At 35.5% G+C, this 8,992-nt stretch overlaps 1 long non-coding RNA gene across 1 annotated transcript; it reads left to right on the top strand.

Annotated features, from left to right (window-relative positions):
• Positions 1–3,648: 3,648 nt before the first annotated feature.
• Positions 3,649–8,510, top strand: LOC134258991 (uncharacterized). Its single transcript, XR_009990256.1, has 3 exons — positions 3,649–3,794; positions 7,463–7,548; positions 7,651–8,510. It is a non-coding gene; the product is annotated as an uncharacterized LOC134258991 (long non-coding RNA).
• The last annotated feature ends 482 nt before the right edge of the window (positions 8,511–8,992 follow it).

The following is an 8,992-nucleotide window of genomic DNA, read 5'->3' as shown; positions in this document are numbered from 1 at the left end:
GCCTTCTCATTCAATTCTACTTTTCTAGGCAATGCTAAAACTATATTCCTCTCAAGACATTGACAGAAGTAATTACAAATGTATAAAATAAAATTTTGAAAGACGTTTTTGGCACATTTCTACTTTTTTATAGAACAGTTAGCGACAATCACTCTTACATCTGAATCGCACAATCAACACGTTCCCTTCCTTATTTTGATCTATAACTTTACGTATTCAAGCTTCTAGTGTTTGTAAGTACATGTAGTAATTGATCAGTGTTTGCAAGCTTACCATTTATACCAAACTTAGATGTCCAAGTTCATATAGGATTTCTATTTTACCACCGGCAGTTGATATATTGTCAGAGAATTTGATCTTGAGGCAATGTCTTACCACTTTTTCATTAGCAGAGCAGATATTGCAATAACTATATAAATGTACCTCATCCATTGTATTGAACAATGTTGGGGTATATCTTATTTTTTTTCAAGGATACTTGTTTATGTATCAAACATGGTTCAATTATAAGATTCTACACAGAATAACCTTGATAACTGTTTTTCTTGTGGAACTTTAAATGATCTTGATGTGGAACAGTGTTTTGCAAGTACTTTGTCAATGTCAGATATATTTGTCAGTATGGTCTGTTCATGCTGTAGTAATGATGCTTAACTATGAACTGAATAAAATTATTTCTTGTAATTCAGGTTGCATCAATAGTAATGTTTATTTTTGTAATGTGTAACTGGAATATCTTTAGTCACTCGGTTCTAATCAAATACTTGTAGCGTATTCATTTGAAACTGTGTCGAAAGAGCAGGCTAAGAAAAATTTAAATGGAAAGAGAAATCAAAATTTGATAAATGATTAATAAATGGACTTCACATAAAATGACAAGGATGAACATAGATGTAGATCTTTATCTGCTTTATCTGTCCGCATTTTCTCAAGCCGAGAGCTACAGTTCTGCAGCTAGGATGAACAGACAGACAGACATGTTGTGAAGTGCTAGTTGAAATTGTGAGACAGGTTGATATCTCACTTGAATGGAGGGCTAAAGTGAGCTTTTCTGATCAGTAGTTGTTTTTCTCGAAGCTTTTCACATTTTCAACTTCTCAAGAACTACTGGTACAGATTTTACAAAGCATCCTTGAAAGAGGGGAAGATCATTTGCTATCGGCTGTCATCCGTCATCATGTGTTGTCCATTTTGTGTCTTGCATTAGCATTTGAATATTTTCAGCATGTGTTGTCCATTGTGTGTTGTTCATTAACATTTGAATATTTTCAGCTTCTTCTCTGAAACTGCTCAACCAATTTTGGCATATATCATCTATGGTTAATGTGGAACAAAAATTGTGAATTTCATGATCCCATGATATACAGTAAAAATTCATTAATTCTTTGAAAATTGACTTCTCCTCTGCTCCTGACCAACTTCATACATAGTTATGATGATAAGAGTATCTCTTCTGAAATTGGAAATTTCATGGCCCCTTGGTCACACACGCATCTGACGTTTTTAACCTTTCTTTTCGTACATAACTAGAAATGTGTCCATAGGACATGAATGCCCCGCCGAGGGTATATTAGAAACGCAACATGAAAATTTGTATAACTGAATGAAATTTGATCAGAATATCTTGAATAGTGATGCAGTTGAATTGCTTATATTAGTATGTATGAGGTCAAAAAATGTTGATGCAATTGAAAAGCTCTCATCAGCATATGAAGTTGAAAAAAATATTGTGAATTGTTTATTTAAGGCTGACTTAAAACCAATTTGTGATAAAACTGAGGTCAAGGTAAAAAACTATGTACATGTATTAGCATATGAAGTTTGGCACTAATATAGGAAAAGTGAGGTCAAAGGTCAAAGAAAAGTCAAGGTCTAAAATATTAATGCAGTTGAATGTCTCTCATCAATTTGTATCAACATATGAAGTTTAATAAAAATAACTTGAATGATTTCTTTAAAACTGACTTAAACACAATTTGATGAAAGTGATATCAAGGTCAAATGAAAGGTCAAGGTCAAAAAATGTTTATGCAGTTGAATTGCTTAAATCAGTATATAGCAGCATATGAAGATTGACACTGATTTAAGAAAATGAGGTAAAGGTCAAAGGAAATGTCAAGGTCAAAATGCTGATGCAGTCGAATAGCTCTCATCAGTATTTATCAGCTAATGAAGTTTGATAAAGATATCTTGGATGATTTCTTAAAAACTGAGCTAAACATTACTTTAAGAAAGCTGAGATCAAGGTCAAAGGAAAGGTCGAGGTCAAAAATGTTGATGTAGTTGAATAGGTCTCTTCAGTATGTATCAGCATATGAAGTTTGGTAACACTATCTTGAATGGTATCTTTAAAACTGAGCAAAGCACTTATTTGAGAAAAGTGAGATCAAGAGGTCAAAGGGAAGGTCAAGGTTAAAATGGTGATGCAGTTGCATAGCTCTCATCAGTATGTATTAACATGTGATGTTTGATAATCAAATTCTGTCTGTTGTAACACTTTCGTTTCCACAAGATGTCTCTAGAACCATTTGAACTGTTGCAATGAAATTTTACATAGCAACTCCATGTGGCCTAATGAAGACCCCTATTGATTTTGAGGTCAAAAAGTCAAAGTTCAAGGTCGTATTTATACATTCTGTCTGTGTGTAACACTATCATTTCCGGGCGATATTTCAAGAAGATTTTGAGGTTATGCAATGCAATTTTATACCAAAACTCCTTAGGACCTCTCTCACCCCTCTCAAAGTGCCCTGTCCCGTTTGTTTTATTAATATTTATAGTATTACATGTCGCTATTTTTAGCACAGGGGCATGAGGAGAGTTATTGCGTATAAAACAGGTTCCCGGCGGACATTTTGTTATTATTACATCTATTAGAACTGTTTAATTTAGTAAAGGCCAAATAAATCAAACATGGATTGTGTAAAATTTTGACAATACCGAACATGAATATCTACATGTATGTGACTTCACTTCTGTATGTACTTAATGCCATGTAAAGCGATTCCGTGGTCTAGTGGTACATGTATGTTTATCGCTTCGCATGTGAGAGGTCCTGAGTTCAGGTCCCGGATGGACCACTTTTTTTTTTAAGAAATACTTTTTTTTACTAAATGATAGGCCATATTTCAGACTATGTGGGCAAAAAATGTGTGGTTGAATTTCTTTCATATCATATATAAAGAGAGATTTTGTATCCTAGAACAAAATATCAAAGTTTCAGAAAAATTGAATTTGAGGAAAAATCTTGGCCTATTTATTGTGTCCTAGTCCTACTATGATTGGGAGTCTAGGCCATGCTTTTAATCTTGAAATATAATATAATTATGACTTGGTATTCTGCACTCAAAATAAGCATGCAAGCAATTATAGATTGATATACCCTATATATTAAAGTATATTCATGAATATTTTACCGTCTACAATGTATGTTTATACCGGTATATTATTTTGAATAAACATAACTGTTACATATAAATGTAATTCATGACTGTAATTTTAAAAAGTTTATTAAAATACCCACGCACAAGATTTTCTGTTGAAATTTACAATATACATGTAACAAAAAAATTGTGTACTCGCAGCGTTAGTTTATATTTCACGATTTAATGACCGCAGTAGTGTAATGAATGATGAATACGTAATTAAATCACGTGAGCATGATGTTTGAACATAATTCACAACTGAATTCACAAAGCAGTAACAGGTAACTGCGCAGCAGACTTTCAGATCAGTTCATTACATTTTTCAGTCGAAAGTGCATTACAGGAGCCCAGAGATGATCAAAAATTGAGGTAAATATTCTAAAGCTGTTGTAATAAAAAATGTTTAAGAATTTGTTTAATTTCTCTGAGGAAGGTTGTATATTTTGACATCCCCGCCATTTTCAAAGGGTATTTTCCCTGGTCAGTGGTCAAACGACACAACTTCCAGATCTCCTTAGACAGCTGTAGATAGTTTTACAAATGACACAAAATAGTCTGCAATTTTAGGGGAAATGTAGTTACAAGGGAATAAATAGGACAGGATATATTCGTCGCATTTAATCTTGCAAATATGCATTAAAATAAAAAAAAAAAACTTTCGGTTAAGAGGTTTTTCACATTTTCAAAATGCAATAGAATCCATAAAAATCAACCAAATACATGAAAAATTGAAACGCATTTATTTCTTTTAAAAAAATTATCTCAGAACCTCCCCCCCCCCCTCTCTTCCAGTAACCTAGCAATGTCGCTTATATAACAAGACAGGTTTGAGACATAAATATTTTGTCCTGCCCAGAGGTAGAGCATATTCTAGATTAACTGCTAAAATTGTTTTATAATTGGGGGATTGATTAATACATAAATTTATTATTTGTTTCTTGCATGCATTTGTAATTTATTTGCATCGGGATCGAAATTGTGAGTTTTAAATTTTGACATGTGGCGCGAACAGCAAATTTGGCGTCAGTGGACGGTCAGGTGAGTTGGTTGGGGAAAACAGTTAACATTATTTGAAATAACATTTGTCGGATTCAGATGCACGTATTGATAAAACGTTGATAAAGTATTTTTAAGCTGCGGAAAGGGACAGCTTAAAACCTACAGGTGAATTAATCTATAAAACAAAAAAGTGAAATATCGTTTGAAAATGTATTGTGCTTTTAGACTCTGCATAAGTTTGGGACATCAGATCCTAAGTGGGATTAACTTTGCCCTGAATCAACTGTGTATTGATAATGCAAATATTTTTATAGCTGCAGATCTGTAGCTCTCCCAAAAAAAAGATTGATAGACCGGAGAGCTATAGTGCCACCCACTGAAAAAACTGTATATTTATTGCGCACAAAAAAGTGGCTCGGTTCTTACAAATGACACAAAATAGTCTGTATTCTTAAATAGGACAATTGCATTAAAATAATTCCTACCTCAGTTGCAAAAAGGGAAGATTTTAAACAATCCTTTCTCCTCTATCAAGTACTCTCGTAGTTGACATCTGAACAAAGCATATTAGACCGAATTATCTTTGAAACCAAAATGGCAGTATATAGTAAGCGAAATGTTCTATGATTACAATATCAGGGTCAGGAGGACTATTAACAACAATTATGAGGAATGTTTGGTCGTGGAAACAGCGAAAGAATATGTGCGGAACACACGGTTAGTAATGTTTTGAGATCACAGTTTAAAAACATGGAGAAATAAATCGAGAACCGAGCGCACTTTTTTGTGCGCAATAAAAACACAGTTTTTTCAAAAAAGTGGGTGGCAAATGTATGCAAATATTTTTTAACTGACAGATGGCATATTTTTACTGACAGGCATTTTTAGGGTGTCGAAGGGGCCTGTTTTTTGCTCCATTCATAATGGCAAAAAGTATGTGTTTTCCCAATTTCACCAAAGAAAATTTCCAACAGACAATCAAAACAAACAAAATTTGGTTATAAAATATTTGGACTCTGTAATGTATAATCTAATTGATGTTCAAATAAATATATAAACGACGTGCTCCAAATACTGATTGAGTGAATGTTGAAGTATTGTATGTATAAACTGACAATGATAGTAATTGTTTATATTTGTATTCAGCATTAATCATACAAGACTTACAATATTATAATACGCAATCTCTCCTGCAATACAAGTGACTAGATCTACACACCACCATGCACAACAGACGACAACTTACACACACTTGCGCATCGCACACAGTGTCAAGTTAACACATACCTGCACACACTCATACCACACTAAACTCCCCTCCCTTTTGAAAAAGAGGGAGGTACTCCTGTACCTTAATACATCATATGCAAGTAAAAAAGTCAATGAGTACCTTGCAAATAAAAGATAAACTATTATTTATTTACATAAATAGAAAAATGACAAAATTATGGGTTTTTTTTAAATTTCAACCAAATGTCACTTTTTTCTCAAATGGAATAGCCCAGCCAATTGATGTTTTGCCCCCTTTCCGGATTCTGCTGGAAATCAAGCGGTGAGGTTGTCGGCATGACATTTTACTTGCATAAATTTATTCATCAAATCAGAGATGGCATAAAAAATATGCATTTTAATCATTTTTTTGCTCACCAATATGAAGTGGACAGGAATATTAGTAACACCCATGGGATCAGTGCAAGTGTTGGTGTCCCAGATGAAAGTTTTTGGAGCAGACTTCTTTTTAAGTACATCTATGCCCTAGCCCCTAAGGGATGCATGTAAGATGCTTCAAGTATGTTTCATTGTACCAACCAGGGTTTCAGAGACTGCAATTTCAGCTAATTTAAAAGAATGATCAGGTTAATGTTTTTGAAGCAGGTGTCATTTCCAAGTATTTTGACCAAACTTACAAGAATCAAACATGTACATCCAAAATAAAATATATGGAAGTACACTACCAGGCTTGCCTCGGATGCTGAATCTGGCCTTTATTTTTAATATGAGTGACTAGGTTAAAAGTTTTTTGAGCTAGTCTCATTTCCAATTAACTATAAGGCCTATTTTGACCAATCTTTCATGGATCCATTACCAGGCTTGCTTTAGATTCTGAATCCAACCTACATTTTATGGATGAGTGAAAGAGTCAAAATTTTTGGAGCAAGGAAATATTTGGAAATAGTCATTCTAATATAACTATTAACCTGTTGAATGATCACAATCAAATTAGAGATATTGATGAAGGTTATTCAAATGCAAAAATTTTTTTTACCTTAAAGCTTTATTTTGAACTTGAACTTACCTCAACAAAGTCAAGATGTAGTTATGCTATACCCTGACACCAGCCTCAGGGTTAGCATTTGTGCCATGGTAGAGTTTTAGGAGCAAGTCCATGTTCTAGTAAGTATAAGTCGTACCTGGACCAAAATTGCATGGATGATGCATTTAGGAATGGACACTATCAGACTTGATTCGGATGCTGGATCTGACCCACATTTTCCAGATGAGTGACCAGGTTAAGGTTTTTGGAGCAGGTCCATTCCCAAGAAACTGTAAGTCCTACCCGATCCAAACAAGCATGGATGATGCATCTAGGAATGGACACTACCAGACTTGCTTCGGATGCTTGATCTGACCTACTTTTTCCAGATGAGTGATGAAATTATTCCCAACTCAGCTCTACCCTGACCAAACTTGCATGGATGATGCATCTAAAGATGGACATTTGAAACTTGCTTCGGATGCTGGATCTGACCTGCATTCTTCAAACAAGTGACCAGGTTCAAGTATTTGGAAAATGTCAATCCTCAATGAACTTTAAAACCTATTTAAACAGAATTTGCTTGAATATTGTTGTCAGGATAAATACTAACTGTTAAGGAAATATGATGTGAGATTTGCATTACTTAAACTGATAACATTCTGTCCGAGGTGAGCTTCCTTACATTTATAATCTTTGATTATCTATGCTTTTAAATGAAGTTTCATACTTCATGTGAAATGAGAGTGTCTCCCCTATGATGTGTCTGTTTTCTCTTTATAAGAGCAGAAGAAATTTGAGGCTGACCAGGATCCTGAAGTGAGGAGCAGTCCCTTTCCCATTTAACAGCATTCATGAGCAGAAAATGGGGTAAGATTCATACTTGACCTCTTTGTACCTTTTCCCAGTATTTTGGCTTTCCAATTGATGTTGGCTTTGTCAGGCTTTGACCTATTGATTTTGAATTGACAGGAAGCAGAAATGCTGAGACAGTTCAGAAGAAACATCACCAGAAGCCACAGCAACAGCAAAGGAAGCTTATATGGAAGTATTTTTGATTTTCTCCCTTCTTTCCCCTACCCCCTGGCCCCTGCTGACTCTAACATAACTAACCATCCCCTTCCCTTTCCCCCTCATTCGTCTTCCTGAATTCACTGTCATTGTTTTCTGATTTTTCAATGAATTGTGTTGTACTGATTTTATTCACTTGAATTTTTGTGATTTGTTGCATTCTTTTGAAGTTTTACTAACATTGTGCCAGTTTTATACTTTCAGGGACTCGGTAGAGGAACAACGATGGAGGAGCAAGGCCAACCAACAGAGGAAGACGAGATGACGAGTCCATTTCCCATCTCTATACAGCAGCCAACATGGCCCAAAGTGGTAAGTAACTTTTCGTGATTTGTTGCATTCTTTTGAAGTTTTACTAACATTGTGCCAGTTTTATACTTTCAGGGACTCGGAAGAGGAACAACGATGGAGGAGCAAGGTCGACCAACAGAGGAAGACGAGATGACGAGTCCATTTCCCATCTCTATACAGCAGCCAACATGGCCCAAAGTGGTAAGTAACTTTTCGTGATTTGTTGCATTCTTTTGAAGTTTTACTAACATTGTGCCAGTTTTATACTTTCAGGGACTCGGAAGAGGAACAACGATGGAGGAGCAGGGTCGACCAACAGAGGAAGACGAGATGACGAGTCCATTTCCCATCTCTATACAGCAGCCAACATGGCCCAAAGTGGTAAGTAACTTTTTGTGATTTGTTGCATTCTTTTGAAGTTTTACTAACATTGTGCCAGTTTTATACTTTCAGGGACTCGGAAGAGGAACAACGATGGAGGAGCAGGGGAAGACGAGATGACGAGTCCATTTCCCATCTCTATACAGCAGCCAACATGGCCCAAAGTGGTAAATAACTTTTCGTGATTTGTTGCATTCTTTTGAAGTTTTACTAACATTGTGCCAGTTTTATACTTTCAGGGACTCGGAAGAGGAACAACGATGGAGGAGCAGGGTCGACCAACAGAGGAAGACGAGATGACGAATCCATTTCCCATCTCTATACAGCAGCCAACATGGCCCAAAGTGGTAAGTAACTTTTCATGATTTGTTGCATTCTTTTGAAGTTTTACTAACATTGTGCCAGTTTTATACTTTCAGGGACTCGGAAGAGGAACAACGATGGAGGAGCAGGGTCGACCAACAGAGGAAGACGAGATGACGAGTCCATTTCCCATCTCTATACAGCAGCCAACATGGCCCAAAGTGGTAAGTAACTTTTTGTGATTTGTTGCATTTTTTTGAAGTTTTAC

The sequence above is a fragment of the Saccostrea cucullata genome, unplaced genomic scaffold (assembly GCF_032062105.1).
Source record: "Saccostrea cucullata isolate Sc308-1 unplaced genomic scaffold, CSIRO_AGI_Scuc_v1 ctg2193, whole genome shotgun sequence".
Taxonomy (NCBI): Eukaryota; Metazoa; Mollusca; class Bivalvia; order Ostreida; family Ostreidae; genus Saccostrea; species Saccostrea cuccullata.
Note: the sequence above shows the minus strand (reverse complement) of the source record. Positions and strands in the feature narration are given on the sequence as shown.